The sequence below is a fragment of the Lissotriton helveticus genome, chromosome 5_1 (assembly GCF_964261635.1).
Source record: "Lissotriton helveticus chromosome 5_1, aLisHel1.1, whole genome shotgun sequence".
Lineage (NCBI taxonomy): Eukaryota > Metazoa > Chordata > Amphibia > Caudata > Salamandridae > Lissotriton > Lissotriton helveticus.
In genome coordinates, this window is record NC_136065.1 from 1,589,082,229 (window position 1) to 1,589,098,011 (window position 15,783).

The window sequence follows — 15,783 nt, forward strand, 5'->3', positions numbered from 1 at the left end:
AAAGTCATCCTCATTGCATGAGGCAAGTTGACCACAATGCACCTAGGTGTGTCTTATGCTGCGCTGCATGCTGGGCGTGCTTCCCTGGTACCCTAAGGTGCCTCGGCACATTGTCGGGACCTGGAGCCCACCTGGGCCCCCTGAGACCTGGCCCCTCTACACCTTGTCACTTCTACACCGGCAACCACTCGCAAAGAATTGTCTTACTGGGTACTAATACTGCCACTATGCAGAGGAGGTTGTTGTGCATTGTTGTGCAAATTGCTTTGATAGTGATGGCAGTGAGAGCAAAAGGCTGAAGCCAGGATACGGGCTTTAGGACCCAGCAGTGCACCTGCCTTCTCAGCTCCTGCCTTCTCGCTCCATCACTGCAGTGGCTCAGTGCATCCTACCCTGGAGGAGCCTTTCAATATCCACGAGCGGCACCCATGGTCCAGCCAGCATACCAGCATCCTAGCAACCGGGCAGCCCAGCATCAGCGAGCGGCACCTGTCAAGCATCCAGGTAACCTGGAGAGCCTCCGTCCTGGAATCCCTGCACCCCGGGCACCGCGCATCCCAGCATCGGCGAGTGGTACCCAAGGCCCAGCATCCGGATCCAGGAGCGGTACCCGGGATCCAGCAATCATTCACGCATACCAGCTTCCCGAAAATAGGGCACCCCACAATTGGCGAGTGACATCCCAGACCGTCCCAATCAGCATCCCTACCATCGAGCATTCCGGGATCAAATCACCCCATCCACGGGAGGGCTATCCAGGGTCGAGTAGCTTCATCGAAGGAAACCATCAGACCGGCAACCACCACCCCAGCATCCTTGTCTTCCTGTGGTACCAAGAAGCCATCATCCGCATCCTGGAACGGTACTCAGCTAGCATCCCAGCGTCCATGTAAGCGTGTATCTCGGCAACCATTTATTTCCATGTCAGGCGGCAGAACCCATGACCTAGTCAGCATACCGGTAACCGTGCATCTTGGTAAGCATGCATCCTGACAACCGGTTATCTCAGCTTTAACATCTGCGAGTGAAAAGGGGGCAAATAATGCATCTAAGCACCATGGAAGTCCACTATTTAATTGGCCATCTCTTCGTTTGCATCCACATCCACGATTTCTTGTCATAATCCACCTAGCATTTAAGCAGCAAGTATCTAAGGAACCCTGCGCCTACATTCGTGACAAACTGCTTCCTGGTAACCTTTCGTCCCAGCATCAACACCTGCAAATGTTACCCAGGGCCCATCATCCGTACCTGGGAGTGGTACCCAAGAACCGGCAGCATCTAAGTATCATGGCATCCTAGTATCCATGACCGTGAGCGGTAAATACGGCCTAGCAACAACCCAAGCTTTCTAGCAGACCAGATTTTTAGTATCTGGCATCTGCAGGGCCCGCAAGGATCTCAGCAGAGAAACCACACCCAGAGCCAGCAAACGTTCAAACACATATGTGTCCCTTCAACTCCACCCGTGACGAGTATATGGTGCCCGATACCGTCTACGTGTTCCATCTACCTCGCATCTGCATATATGACTGTACACTGACCCAAGAGCAGTAGTAGATCTGGCAACCGCGCATCGGTACCCGTGGACGGTACCTTGGGCCCGGTATCCGCGTCAGGAGTGAGTGGTACGAGCATCCCACAGGCCGGCATCTGCAGCCATCACCCGGACCCAGGGAGCAGCAGGCATTCCACCAACCCGGCATTTCAGCGCTGTACCAAGGGCCAAGCGGATATCTCGGCAGCGCAGCATCAGCACCCGTGACCCAGCGCAGGGCCTAGCCCACCCGCGTCTGCCCACTCCAGCATCCACCTATTCCAGACAGAGATGGCTCTAGGCATCCGTGAGTGTTACCCACAGCCCAGGCAGCAAGTTAAAGTGGCAACGTGATGTTAATGGGACATCATTACTTTCAGGTATAACAGCCACGTCTGCATCTCAGCAACCTGGCATGCGGGAGTTGGTACTCGGTGCCCAGGGAGCGTTCGTAGGTGCAACCCAGGCTCAGCAAGGGTACGGAGCAGGGCCGGAGACCAGCGAGCATCCGCGAGCCGGGTACGGGCCCTGCGGGCATCCAGTGACCCGTACTCAGGGTCCAGTCATCAGCACGCGATGCCAGGGGTCCTGCGAGGACCCAGGGACCCGGACACAGGACCAGTGAGCATCCATGCTGCGGTACTGCAGAGCGGGGGTAAGTGGCAGCCGGGGTGCGACTGGAGCCCGACTCCACGGGGTGCGGGCACTTGAGAGAGAAGAGAGCCGGAGAGGTGCGCGGCAGGGTGGGGCCAGGAGAAAGGGTGGCCGGGCGGTGACGGGGACCCATGGAGGGTACTGGCTCTCAGTGAGCAGGGCACGGGGGCTGGTGGAGGGTACTGGCTCTCAGTGAGCAGGGCACGGGGGCTGGTGGAGGGTACTGGCTCTCAGTGAGCAGGGCACGGGGGCTGGTGGAGGGTACTGGCTCAGTGAGCAGGCCACGGGAGCTGGTGGAGGGTACTGGCTCAGTGAGCAGGGCACGGAGGCTGGTGGAGGGGACTGGCTCAGTGAGCAGGGCACAGGGGCTGGTGGAGGGTACTGGCTCTCAGTGAGAAGGTACTGGCTCTCAGTGAGCAGGGCACGGGGACTGGGGGAGGGTACTGGCTCTCAGTGAGCAGAACACGGGGGCTGGGGAGGGTACTGGCTCTCAGTGAGCAGAACACGGGGGCTGGTGGAGGGTACTGACTCTCAGTGAGAAGATACTGACTCTCAGTGAGAAGGTACTGTCTCTTAGTGAGCAGAACACGGGGCTGGTGGAGGGTACTGGCTCTCAGTGAGCAGGACACGGGGGCTGGGGGAGGGTACTGGCTCTCAGTGAGCAGAACACGGGGGCTGGGGGAGGGTACTGGCTCTCAGTGAGTAGAACACGGGGGCTGGTGGAGGGTACTGACTCTCAGTGAGAAGATACTGACTCTCAGTGAGAAGGTACTGACTCTTAGTGAGCAGAACACGGGGGCTGGGGGAGGGTACTGGCTCTCAGTGAGCAGAACACGGGGCCTGGGGGAGGGTACTGGCTCTCAGTGAGCAGAACACGGGGGCTGGTGGAGGGTACTGACTCTCAGTGAACATGGCATGGGGATCGATGGAGGGCCACTGCCTCTTAGTGCGCAGGGCACGGGGACTGCGGGGGGAGGGGGGGTACTGGCTCTCAGTGAGCAGGGCACGGGGCTGGTGGAGGGTACTGACTCTTAGTGAGCAGAACACGGGGGCTGGTGGAGGGTACTGACTCTCAGTGAGAAGATACTGACTCTCAGTGAGAAGGTACTGACTCTTAGTGAGCAGAACACGGGGGCTGGTGGAGGGTACTGACTCTCAGTGAGCAGGACACGTGGACTGGGGAAGGGTACTGGCTCTCAGTGAGCAGGAATCGTGGACTGGGGAAGGGTACTGACCCTTAGTGAGCAGGACACAGGACTGGGTGGAGGGTACTGGCTCTTAGTGAGAAGATACTGACTCTTACTGAGCAGGACACGGGGGCTGGTGGAGGGAACTGGCTCTTAGTGAGCAGAACACGGGGGCTGGTGGAGGGTACTGACTCTCAGTGAGAAGGTACTGACTCTTAGTGAGCAGGACAAGGGGGGGGGGGGTGGAGGGAACTGGCTCTCAGTGAGCAGGACATGTGGACTGGGGAAGGATATTGTCCCTTAGTGAGTAGGACACGTGGACAGGGGGAGGTTATGGTCTCTTAGTGAGACGGTACTGGCTCTTAGTAAGCAGGACACAAGGCTGGTGGAGGGTACTAGCTCTCAGTGAGCAGGACACGTTGACTGGGAAAGGGTACTGACCCTTAGTGAGCAGGACACGGGACTGGGTGTAGGGTACCGGCTCTCAGTGAGCAGGACACGTGGACTCGGGAAGGGTACTGGCTCTTAGTGAGCAGGACACGTGGAGAGGGGGAGGGTATGGTCTCTTAGTGAGACGGTACTGGCTCTTAGTGAGCAGGACACAAGGCTGGTGGAGGGTACTAGCTCTCAGTGAGCAGGACACGTTGACTGGGAAAGGGTACTGACCCTTAGTGAGCAGGACACGGGACTGGGTGGAGGGTACCGGCTCTCAGTGAGCAGGACACGTGGACTCGGGAAGGGTACTGGCTCTTAGTGAGCAGGACACGTGGAGAGGGGGAGGGTATGGTCTCTTAGTGAGACGGTACTGGCTCTTAGTGAGCAGGACACGGGGCTGGTGGAGGGTACTGGCTCTCAGTGAGCAGGACACGTGGACTGGGGAAGGGTACTGTCCCTTAGTGAGCAGGACACAGGATTGGGTGGAGGGTACTGACTCTCAGTGAGAAGGTACTGGCTCTCAGTGAGCAGAACACGGGGGCTGGGGGAGGGTACTGGCTCTCAGTGAGCAGAACACGGGGGCTGGTGGAGGGTACTGACTCTCAGTGAACATGGCATGGGGACCGATGGAGGGCCACTGCCTCTTAGTGCGCAGGGCACGGGGACTGCGGGGGGAGGGGGGGTACTGGCTCTCAGTGAGCAGGGCACGGGGCTGGTGGAGGGTACTGACTCTTAGTGAGCAGAACACGGGGGCTGGTGGAGGGTACTGACTCTCAGTGAGAAGATACTGACTCTCAGTGAGAAGGTACTGACTCTTAGTGAGCAGAACACGGGGGCTGGTGGAGGGTACTGACTCTCAGTGAGCAGGACACGTGGACTGGGGAAGGGTACTGGCTCTCAGTGAGCAGGACACGTGGACTGGGGAAGGGTACTGACCCTTAGTGAGCAGGACACAGGACTGGGTGGAGGGTACTGGCTCTTAGTGAGAAGATACTGACTCTTACTGAGCAGGACACGGGGGCTGGTGGAGGGAACTGGCTCTTAGTGAGCAGAACACGGGGGCTGGTGGAGGGTACTGACTCTCAGTGAGAAGGTACTGACTCTTAGTGAGCAGGACAAGGGGGGGGGGGTGGAGGGAACTGGCTCTCAGTGAGCAGGACATGTGGACTGGGGAAGGGTATTGTCCCTTAGTGAGTAGGACACGTGGACAGGGGGAGGTTATGGTCTCTTAGTGAGACGGTACTGGCTCTTAGTAAGCAGGACACAAGGCTGGTGGAGGGTACTAGCTCTCAGTGAGCAGGACACGTTGACTGGGAAAGGGTACTGACCCTTAGTGAGCAGGACACGGGACTGGGTGGAGGGTACCGGCTCTCAGTGAGCAGGACACGTGGACTCGGGAAGGGTACTGGCTCTTAGTGAGCAGGACACGTGGAGAGGGGGAGGGTATGGTCTCTTAGTGAGACGGTACTGGCTCTTAGTGAGCAGGACACGGGGCTGGTGGAGGGTACTGGCTCTCAGTGAGCAGGACACGTGGACTGGGGAAGGGTACTGTCCCTTAGTGAGCAGGACACAGGATTGGGTGGAGGGTACTGACTCTCAGTGAGAAGGTACTGACTCTTAGTGAGCAGGACACAGGGGCTGGTGGAGGGTACTGGCTCTCAGTGAGCAGGACACGTGGACTGGGGAAGGGTACTGTCCCTTAGTGAGCAGGACACGGGACTGGGTGGAGGGTACCGGCTCTCAGTGAGCAGGACACGTGGACTCGGGAAGGGTACTGGCTCTTAGTGAGCAGGACACGTGGACAGGGGGAGGGTATGGTCTCTTAGTGAGACGGTACTGGCTCTTAGTGAGCAGGACACGGGGCTGGTGGAGGGTACTGGCTCTCAGTAAGCAGGACACGGGACTGGGTGGAGGGTACTGGCTCTTAGTGAGCAGGACACAGGAATGGGTGGAGGGTACTGACTCTCAGTGAGAAGGTACTGACTCTTAGTGAGCAGGACACAGGGGCTGGTGGAGGGAACTGGCTCTCAGTGAGCAGGACACGTGGTCTGGGGAAGGGTACTGTCCATTAGTGAGCAGGGCACGGGAAGTGGTAGAGAGTACTGGCTCTTAGTGAGCAGGGCACGGGAACTGGTAGAGGGTACTGTGCCTTAGTGAGCAGGACACGTGGACCGAGGGAGGGTATGGTCTCTTAGTGAGAAGGTACTGGCTCTTAGTGAGCAGGACACGGGGCTGGTGGAGGGTACTGGCTCTCAGTGAGCAGGACACGTGGACTTGGGGAGAGTAGGTCTCTTTGTGAGAAGGTATTGGCTGTTAGTGAGCAGGACACAGGGACTTGTGAAGGGTACTGGTTCTTATTGAGAATCTTAGGGGACTCTGATAGACGATACTGGCTCTTAGTGAGTCAGTCAATCAATCAGTCAATCAGGCGTTTGTTAAGCGCAACTACGCACCCGTAAGGGTCTCAAGGCGCTGGGGTTGGGGGGGAGGTTAGCAGGCTCCAGTCCATCAAGGGGGTGAGGGGTCTGTCGAAGAGTCAGGTTTTGAGGTTTCTTGCAAAGATGGGGAGCGATGTCTGTCTGAGGTGAAGCGGCAGGGCGTTCCAGGCTCGGGCGGCGAGGACGGAGAAGTACGGCCTCCCGATCTGGTCTTTTTGGTGTGGGGGACCACAGCGTAGGAGAGCTGGGCAGATCATGGGGTCCTCTGGGGTGTGTGGAATTTGAGTAGGCTGTTCAGGTATGCTGGTCCGATGTCGTGGAGGGCCTTGTGAGCGTGGGTGAGCATCTTGAAGGTGACTCTAGCATTGATGGGGAGCCAGTGGAGTGTGCACAGGTGCTGGGAGATTGTGGCAGTGTCTTGGCAGGTCGAGGACCAGTCTTGCGGCGGCGTTCTGGATGTTCTGTAGCTTGCGGTGAGGTTTTTGTTTATTCCGACATAGAGTGCGTTGCCGTAGTAGAGTCTGCTGGTGACCAGGGTGTTAGTGTCGGTCTTGAGTAGGGCACAGGGACTAGTGGATGGCACTGGCTCCAGATATCACCAGCACGGAATGGCGTAGGCCCACAGGGACTGATGAAGAGTCGTTGTCTCGAAGTTAGAAAGCCGCAAGGCTGGTGGACGATCACTGCTTAGTATTAACCCGTTGCATGCTCCCTAGTGCTGCAAACGGCCAACGGCCGACGCAGCCCCGCCCACTTCATCAAACGCCCGTAAACGGGTTAAAGCAAGAGAAATGACGGGCTCACTAAACATGGTTATCAGAACACTCGCCAAAGATGGGTCATTGGCATGTGATATTACGTTAGCACAGTGGCTCAGTGAGCTGAATGCTCGTCACTAACATCTGCCTCCCTGCAGCTCCCACTCTCCTGAGGTCGAGCAATGGAGTATTGTTATGAAGTGAGGTAACAGTAACACCCAGTGCGCAGCACGCCACGTGCTGTGCATGGCATTGGCTCTCACCTACTACGCCAGAGAGTACTGGTGCTAGTCATTGGCCCTAAGTATGAGGTGGATGTCGATTGGTGCTCGAACATTTTGACAAAGGGCATCAGGACATAAGGGCTATTAGAGGGCGATTGGCTTTGTGCTATAATGACAGAAGGGCTGGAGCAATGTCACTCGCCCCAGCTTCAGGACACATGACTTTGTGGACGGTCCTTGGTTCCAGTAATCCGGACACAGAGGTTTGAGAAGGGTCGTTAGCATGGTTATCAGGACACATGGGATGGTGAAGCTATTGACTTTCGGGTGTGGCCGAAGGTCACTCTTCCTGGACTGTCAGGAGGCCAGGTCTAGAGGGGGTGGGGGGTCATTAGTGCTAGATTATCAGGCCACGGGGGCTGATGGAGTCATTGACCCTTGGGTAACAGGAGGGGGTCTGGTCGAAGCCACCATTCCTGGGCTTCCAGTGTTCATGGGGGTTAGGGGGGCGTATTTGCCACAGATCACGAGGGCAGAGGAAATTGTTCCTGGATCCTGCCACAGGTGAGGGTTTAGGAATCCTGCGAATCCTCAAATCACAGGAACTAGCTCAGGTCCCTGGTCCTGGCGCCAGCAGTGCACAGACGGGTGGGCGTAGGGCCCTAGGCCCCGGGTTATCTCATCCCAGGATCTGCTGAGCATCACTGCGTCCAGTCACCGGACTCACGAGCCTTGCGTTCAGGGCAGCGGCTGACAAGGGGGTCTCTGTCCCCGGATGATCAGGCTGCAATAGTGTACACAAGCACTGCTAGAGAGCCATTACTTCAGATTGTTAGCGTCACAACCCTGAACCAGTTAGGATGCACGTTCTGCTTGTGATTATCACGAGACAAGCGAGTGGAGCTTCATTGGCTCTAGGTTCACAGAAAACAGGGGCTGGTGGAAGGTGATTGGCTTTGGGTGCGCACGAGGCAGGAGTTGCTGGAAGGTCATTTGTCCCTGTAAAGGACACAGAAATGGTAGAGGGGGATTGGCCGTGGCTATAAGGTCATAGGGTCCAGGGATGGATAACTAACCCTGGGATATCAGAGCACAGGGGGCGATGGGGGGTCCTTGGCCACAGTTTCACCAGGCAGGTTCTGCTGAAGATCTTGGGTCGTAGACTATCAGGACACAAGGCCTGCTGGGCCGGAGGCGGTGTCAGCGGCGCCGGTTCCTAAGGGTTGGAGCAGGTGTCGCATCGTTGGTGGTGGGATGTCCGGAGGGATGGCCTGAGCCGGGGTCACTGCTCGGGCTTCTCTGGACACATGGGGCAAAGCAGGGTCTCTACCCCTGGTTTACTAGGACATCGGCTGGTGTAATCTCCCTCAGCTATCACAAGCTTGGCTGAGAGAGGGTCGCGGTGGCTCCATATTAAGGGCACACACGCACTGTGCAGAGCCGCTGCACCTCGCTATCAGGGCCCTGGGGCCGAGGAGGGCCGTCCTTCCACACTGTCAGGCACAGCAGCTGGTGAAGAGGGATTGAGGCTGCCCATGAGGACAAAGGGAGGTGTGGGGAAGCAGACTTGGCTACAGGGGCGTAGCTACAGAGGGAGTATGTTTGGGGTGTTACACCCCCCTAATTTTTTTATTTTCAGATAAATACTTGGATACAGGTGCTTTCAGTCGGATACAGTGAGGTGTCCCTCGGATTTCACCTGTGATGTTTGCTCACACACTCTCTCTCATCTCTGTTCTGAAGGGCCTAAAACATGTTTATTTTACAAAATACTGAGGGCCTCATTTATGAAAAGTGACGCATCGCTGCGTCAAAACAGCGATGCGTCACTTTTCATTGCGCCCTCCTTGCGACACCAATGATGCGTCTTAATTACAATATGACGCATCATTGCGCAAGGAGTTACAGATACGTCAGTATTTCTGACGTATCTGCATGGCGCAAAAGTGACGCATTGCTAGAGTGTGTCACAAAAGTGACGCAACTCCAGCAATGTGTCCGTTCACATGGCGAAAGCCCCATGTGAAAGGGCCTGCATCAGTCTTACGCCTGCTGTGAGGCAGGCATAAGAAATTGACGCATTTGCGTCCTAGAAGTGGCGCAGTGAAATCTTATAGATTTCACGGCGTCACTTCTATGACCTTTTCTTGCGTCAGAACGCCCTCCTGCATACATTATACCTGGCGCAGGGATAATGTAGCGCAGGGGTTTACAAAGTGACGCATCTACCTAGATGCGTCACTTTGTAAATTTGGTGCAAACAAGTCACATTTTTTACGCTGCTGGTGCGTCACAAAAAGTGACGCACCAGCGGCGTAAAAGTGATGCACGGCCTCATAAATGAGGCCCTGAGTTTCTCTCATTTAGTACTCCTATTAATCCGTATTCCTCTCCCTTTCTACTGCATCTTAAGCCCCTCTCATGCGCCCTGCCCTGCTTGTCATATCATGTATTTTAACATTATATTTCAAAATCAATATAGAATGGACACTTGTAACCGTGATAACTGGTTACTTAAAAAACCCTCATAAACGCGGTATCAGAGTCGTATGAAGCGGTGTATCTTTTTCTCCGCTCTCTACTCGCGTTATGGCACAGTCATTGGGTTTATTAAGTTGTGATATGCCAACCTCACACCTGAGGTGAACTCCGGTTCCACACGGTAGTGTCCAGAGATAGTGACTCGCCCAAAGAAAATAAAAATAAAATTAAAAAACAGATTAGTTCTCAGTGAGAACTTTAATATAATTGAGAACTGGTCTGTTATTAAAACAATATTGGATATATTCGAAGATCGTGTAACTAGATCTTATTATACCACTTGTAATTCGTCGACATGTTTCTGCCCATCCTCGCCCAGCCGGGTCTGTGGGGCATTCATCAGGACAATTAAAAATAAAATTAATACTTACACTATTTGTGTAGTATTGGGAGTAGTCTTTTGCGCTACTTAGTTTATGTGCCAAGGTGTCTTGTACCTTGTTACAGGAGCGTTATTAACGTCCTCGGGATGACAGGCCGCGTTTGGAGAGATTACTCCGGATGTGCTGGCTCTGCTCCCGGATCTAGTTACACGATCCTCGAATATATCCAATATTGTTTTAATAACAGACCAGTTCTCAATTATATTAAAGTTCTCACTGAGAACTAATCTGTTTTTTAATGTAATTTTTATTTTCTTTGGGCGAGTCACTATCTCTGGACACTACCGTGTGGAACCGGAGTTCACCTCAGGTGTGAGGTTGGCATATCACAACTTAATAAACCCAATGACTGTGCCATAACGCGAGCAGAGAGCGGAGAAAAAGATACACCGCTTCATACGACTCTGATACCGCGTTTATGAGGGTTTTTTAAGTAACCAGTTATCACGGTTACAAGTGTCCATTCTATATTGATTTTGAATTACTGACTTGGAGAACTGATTGGACGCATTTATTATTCCTCCTACCTATTCTCTGATTATTAATAATTTTAACATTATATGCCAACGTGATGGTCGGGAAATCTGACGCTCCCCCCTCCCAATCTTACTGATCAAGCTACGCCCCTGGCTAGGAGGTTAAAAGGGAAAGCGGAGGAGCACTGAACCTGTGCAACCCACTGAGGGACTTCTGGTCACTATAGTATATATACCTGAGCATCAGGATGCAAGGCCCTGCTGAAGCATGAATGGCCATAGTCATTAGCACACAGAGGGCGGCGGACTGTCACTTGTCCCAGGTATTAGGACACAGGGTTGTGGAAGCATCACCCTGGACGGGTGTTTGTGGCAGTTGATTGGCAGTGCTGGCAAGAGCCCTGGTGGACGGCCCTGCATCTGGGGTATGAAGAGGCCGGTGAAGCATCCCTGTCCTTGGGGGTCATAAATCTGAGCCTCAGTGAAGGCCAATGGTCCCCAGTATCTGGACAGTGCTGGTGGAGAGGTCATGGCTGTGGTGCTACAGGGAAGGGGGCGGTGTATCAGGGCCCAGCTTTGGTGCAAGGTGATTGGGCTGGGTTATCAGCACACAGGATTTGGCAGGTGTTATTAGCCTGCATCTGTAGAACACAGGAGCTGCTGCTGGAGGCCACTGGTGTCAGATGATCAGATGGTCAGACACACAGGATGGCGGGTGTTTACTTGCACTGGTTTATCGAAACCAGAGGGATGTCGACGGTTATTTGCTCTGAGTTTTGAGGAGAAAGGGGCAGTGAGAGGGTCATATGGGCTACAGATATTAAGGAGGAGGACAGATGGAGCGCACGGCTGAGGCTTTCTGGGCACAGATGTCATTTGGTATGCTCTAAAAGGAGACGCTGGAGTGTCCTTTCTCTTGAGTTGTCAGGATGTAAGGGCAATGTCTGGCCTTAGCTATCAGGGCGTGGGGGCTTGAGGAGAGCCATACAGTCTACCAGGCCACAGAGACGAGAGAGCCACTACACTAGAGTACCAGGACACAAGGGCTTGCTGAATGGTCAAGCGCTGGACAAATTAGAGGTCACTGGTTTTGACTATCAGATGCAAGCTGACGGCCATTGTCAGTGGATTGAAGGTATGCGGGCTGGTGCAGGGTCATCAATCCTGGAAACATTTATCAAGGCAATAAGGACATATGGCTAGTGGAAGAACATTGGCCCTGTGGTTTCATAACTGGATCTGGTAGAGGCTCACAGTCCCTGGGCCCTCAGGGTGCAGGGATTGGTGGAGTGCCACTGGTCCAGAGCTGCTAGGGCACATGGGCAGAAGGGAGGATGCTCCCTGTACTCCCTGTTTTCAGAACAAAAGGCTGGTGGAGGGTCATTAATAATGGTCTTTAGGAAAATGGGTGAAAGGCAAATGAATCTGGGTTATCAGGACAGAGATGCTACTCGGGCGAGCCTGTCCCTTTGTTGTCAGCAAGAGCTGATGAAAGATTAATGACCATGCTGCAAAGCCTATTGGTACTAAATGATTAGAAAGCTTTTGGAGAGTTACAAGCTCATATTATTAGGACCCAGGGGTTGGGGGAGACTTAATGGCCAATGCTATCAGTACACAGGGGTTGGTGGAGAGCCATTGGCTGGAAGGTATTATGACAGAGGTCAGGGAAAATATTCGTGCCTTTGGATTAATAGGACACAGCTGTCGATGTCAATGGCATTGGTTGTGTCAAGATGCACGGGCTAGCTGAGTGTCATCGTCACAGGTTTGGTGGATATGGGCTCTGACGGAGGCTGATTTACCTTGGATATCACCACCCAGGCCTTGTGGAGGACCACAGGCTATGGGCCATGGGTTATCAGGATGTATGGGGTGTTTGAGGGCCACTGGATCTCACTGTGAGGAGGAAGGTGCTGTGGAATGTAGTGGTATCAGGACACATGGCAGCTACAGAGCTGCCCGTCATGGTTATTAGGAACGCGGCTGGTGGAGCATCACTGATGCTCTGGTAGGAAGGCAGTGCTTGACGAAGGTAACTGTTCCTGGGTCACATAGGTCCAGGTGTTTCTAAAGGTTCAGGTGCTAGTGACTGCTGGAAGTTTATGTGTTCTAGTTTATCAGGACATGTGGGAAAGTAGAGGCTCATATGCTGGGAGGTTTCATGGCACAAGCTGGCAGAGAGCCTTTGCCTCTTGCTGTAAGTAGAAAAGGACTGTGGAATGTAGGGCTATCCATAGACATGGGCTGTTGGACAGTCAATGGTTCCAGTTATGGACCACGAGGTATCATGAAAGAGGTTTGAGGAAGATAATTTGTCCCCCTGGGTTACCAGGACAAGGGGCTGGCCGAGATTCATCCCCTATAAACTATTAGGCCAGAACATAGTGGAATAATGAAGGACTATTGCCTTATGTAAGTTATCAGGTATAAGGGCCAGTGGGAAGACATATGCCCAGGTTATCATACCTCAGCACACAGTGGAGGGGATTGCCCCTTTTTATCGTGACACATAGAGTGAAGGAGGGTGATCTACTTCATTTATCACGAAGCGGAGAATGTTACATGGCCTTTGCTTGGTCATGGCTATCAGACCAGCGAGGTCGTGGAAGGTGACAGGGCTCATTTATTAAGGCAGGCAGACTGTTGAGTGGTCATTTACAACTGATGGTCAGAACACAGACACCGGTAACAGGTAAGATACCCTGGTTTTCATGTAGATGAGGGACATGAATGGTCATTGGCCACAGGTTCTCAGGCATCAGGGACTACTTAAGGGCGACCTCGACATCGAGGCCGATGGAGGGTAATAGGCCGCAGTCACGAGGATAAAGTGACTACTGGAAGGCGGGAGCCTGGGGATTATCTTGACACAAAGGCTGGCGAATAGTAAACATACTCGGGGTTATCAATGTGCAGGGATGTCTGGAAAATCAATGGTCCAGACTATCAGAACAAAAGGGCTGCTGTGACGTCATTTGCCCCATGCAAATCAAAACACGTGGGCTCATGGGGAAACAATTGGCCAAAGCTCATTACGATGCAGACACTACTGTAGGGTCACTAATGCTTTTTCTAAGGATATAGGGTCTGGGGAAAGGTCATTAGCACTGGTTCAATCAAAACACGTGAACTAATTTGGAGCTATTGATGCTTGTTTAGCAGGACAAGTAGGGTGTTTGAGGATCATGTTCTCTGAAGTTTTAGGAAACAGGCAATGGAAGAGCGAGTGACCAGCTTCGAAGAACATAGAGTTTTGGGGGTCCTTTCTGCTTAGCTATCTGTACACAGGGACCACCAGTGTGTCATCATCATTGACCCTGGTGAACAGTCATTGGCCCGATTACAGGCATATCAGCACGATGACCCGGTGGTTTATATGCTTTGGGCAATGAGGATATAGGGATTGCTGGAGAATCATTGCTTCTGGTGGTAAACAAGGCGCACTGACTCAAGGGGTAACAGTGACAATGACATTGGGAGCATCAGCTGATGGAAGCTACTTGGCCTCGGTTAACAAAACAAAGGCCACCAGAGACAAGAAGTGGTTAGGGTTACTGGCACTTAGGAAAATATCAGTACATAGTGGATGGTAAAGAGCCATTGCATGGGTCCAGTTACCACTTAACATGTTTAGCAGGAAGCAGTGCATGGTGGAGGGTCATTGACGTTGGGTTAGTAGGCTACACAGATAGGTTGAGCTAGTTTGACCTTGAGCTGTTGAGACAAATTGTGATGGTCCAGATTTAACGATGTCCTCCTGATCCTGGGCTTGCAGCCTTGCCCGAGGTTAGGCTATTGTCTTCCTGAAGCTGCAGTGCTTTCACATGATTGGTAAACAATGTGTGAGGGGCTGATGTATGCAATGGTGCATCTCAGTATTAGAGGAAGAAGCAACAAGGCATAAAAGGATGGATGAGTCGTCACTATGAAGGGAAGACTAAGATAGATTTTAAACTGGAGAAATGGCACAAGGCTAGGCAAGCACAAAACAATACTGAAAGAAAGAGGGCTACACCGCACCCATCAGGCCGGAGCAGAGCTTATAGAAGGCCAACAATAGGGACACACACACACACATAATATTTGGTGGGCTGTATGGTGACAGGAAAATTCTGATCAGGCCCTCAGTAACTAATAAGAAATGAGTGAGGGTCCATGAATCCTCAACTAGGACCCACATATCTTCTGGACCTGAGATGCTGTCCTTGCACTTCTCTCAGTTTCCCAGCAGGGTGCTCGACAAAGACCTTCCTGCAACGCTGCCAGCAAAAAAGCTGTGCCACGTTTCAATCACAGAAGAACATTGCTAATCCCACCAGAACTCCTGTAGCCAGCCAGAGAGACATCCATTACTCTCCAGCCCGAACTGGAGAGTGAAGCACAACTGGGCGTCCTCCCAGCCAAGGCGGAGAGTCTAGCGGATGTCATAGACAGATGGCGCGGAGGCCGAACTGCAGCAGCAGGGTCTGGGGTGCGCTGCTCATGAGCAGCATCGGGCGAAGCACAAAAGAGCTGTCGACAAATTATTGGCTCTGGGTTATCAGAGTAGTTGGCTGGGTGGATGGTTGCTGGCCCTGGTTACCAGTATAGAGAAACAGATGGAGTGGATTGACCCCCATTCATAAGGACTCAGGAACTAGTTTAGGATTGTAGAACACAGGGTGTTAGGACAAAGACCCTGGTTCCAGAATCGCATTGTTTATCAGGATTTGGGACAAATTGCATGACCTTCCCCTATGTCCTCTCTGTACTGGTAGGAGGCATATAGGCCTTTCAGAGCTCTCCCTAGAGGGAGTCTAGGGCTGCGAGCTAATAGCGACCATTTACCTTTTGCTGGCATTATTGTGTGATTTAAACTGCTTTTTATGAACTTTTAAAATCTGTATCTGAATTCTTTGTGGGGGCTTTTAAATTTATTAATCAATAGGGAATTTACTGCAGGCACACTGACACCCCTCCTCACGCTTCATATTCACTTCTCCTGCCTCGCCCAGCCGATTTCTCTCACTCGGTGTAGGCGGCGGCGGGCGCCATCTTTGGTGTGGGCTGGGGCTGGGCTCTAGTCGCGCCGGCCTCCCGCCCTCCCAGACTATTTAGCAGGGCTATTTTTCGGCGCTCACTGCCTTTCAGAGCTCTCCCTAGAGGGA

General features: G+C 53.2%; 1 protein-coding gene across 1 annotated transcript in view; it reads left to right on the forward strand.

Annotated features, from left to right (window-relative positions):
* Positions 1 to 2,082: 2,082 nt before the first annotated feature.
* The window catches only part of GPR61 (G protein-coupled receptor 61), a 34,004-nt gene continuing 20,303 nt past the window's right edge, over positions 2,083 to 15,783 (forward strand). The window contains exon 1 of the mRNA XM_078644766.1: positions 2,083 to 2,192. The gene's annotated coding sequence lies outside the window, so the exon portion shown is untranslated. The remainder of the gene's footprint in view (positions 2,193 to 15,783) is intronic.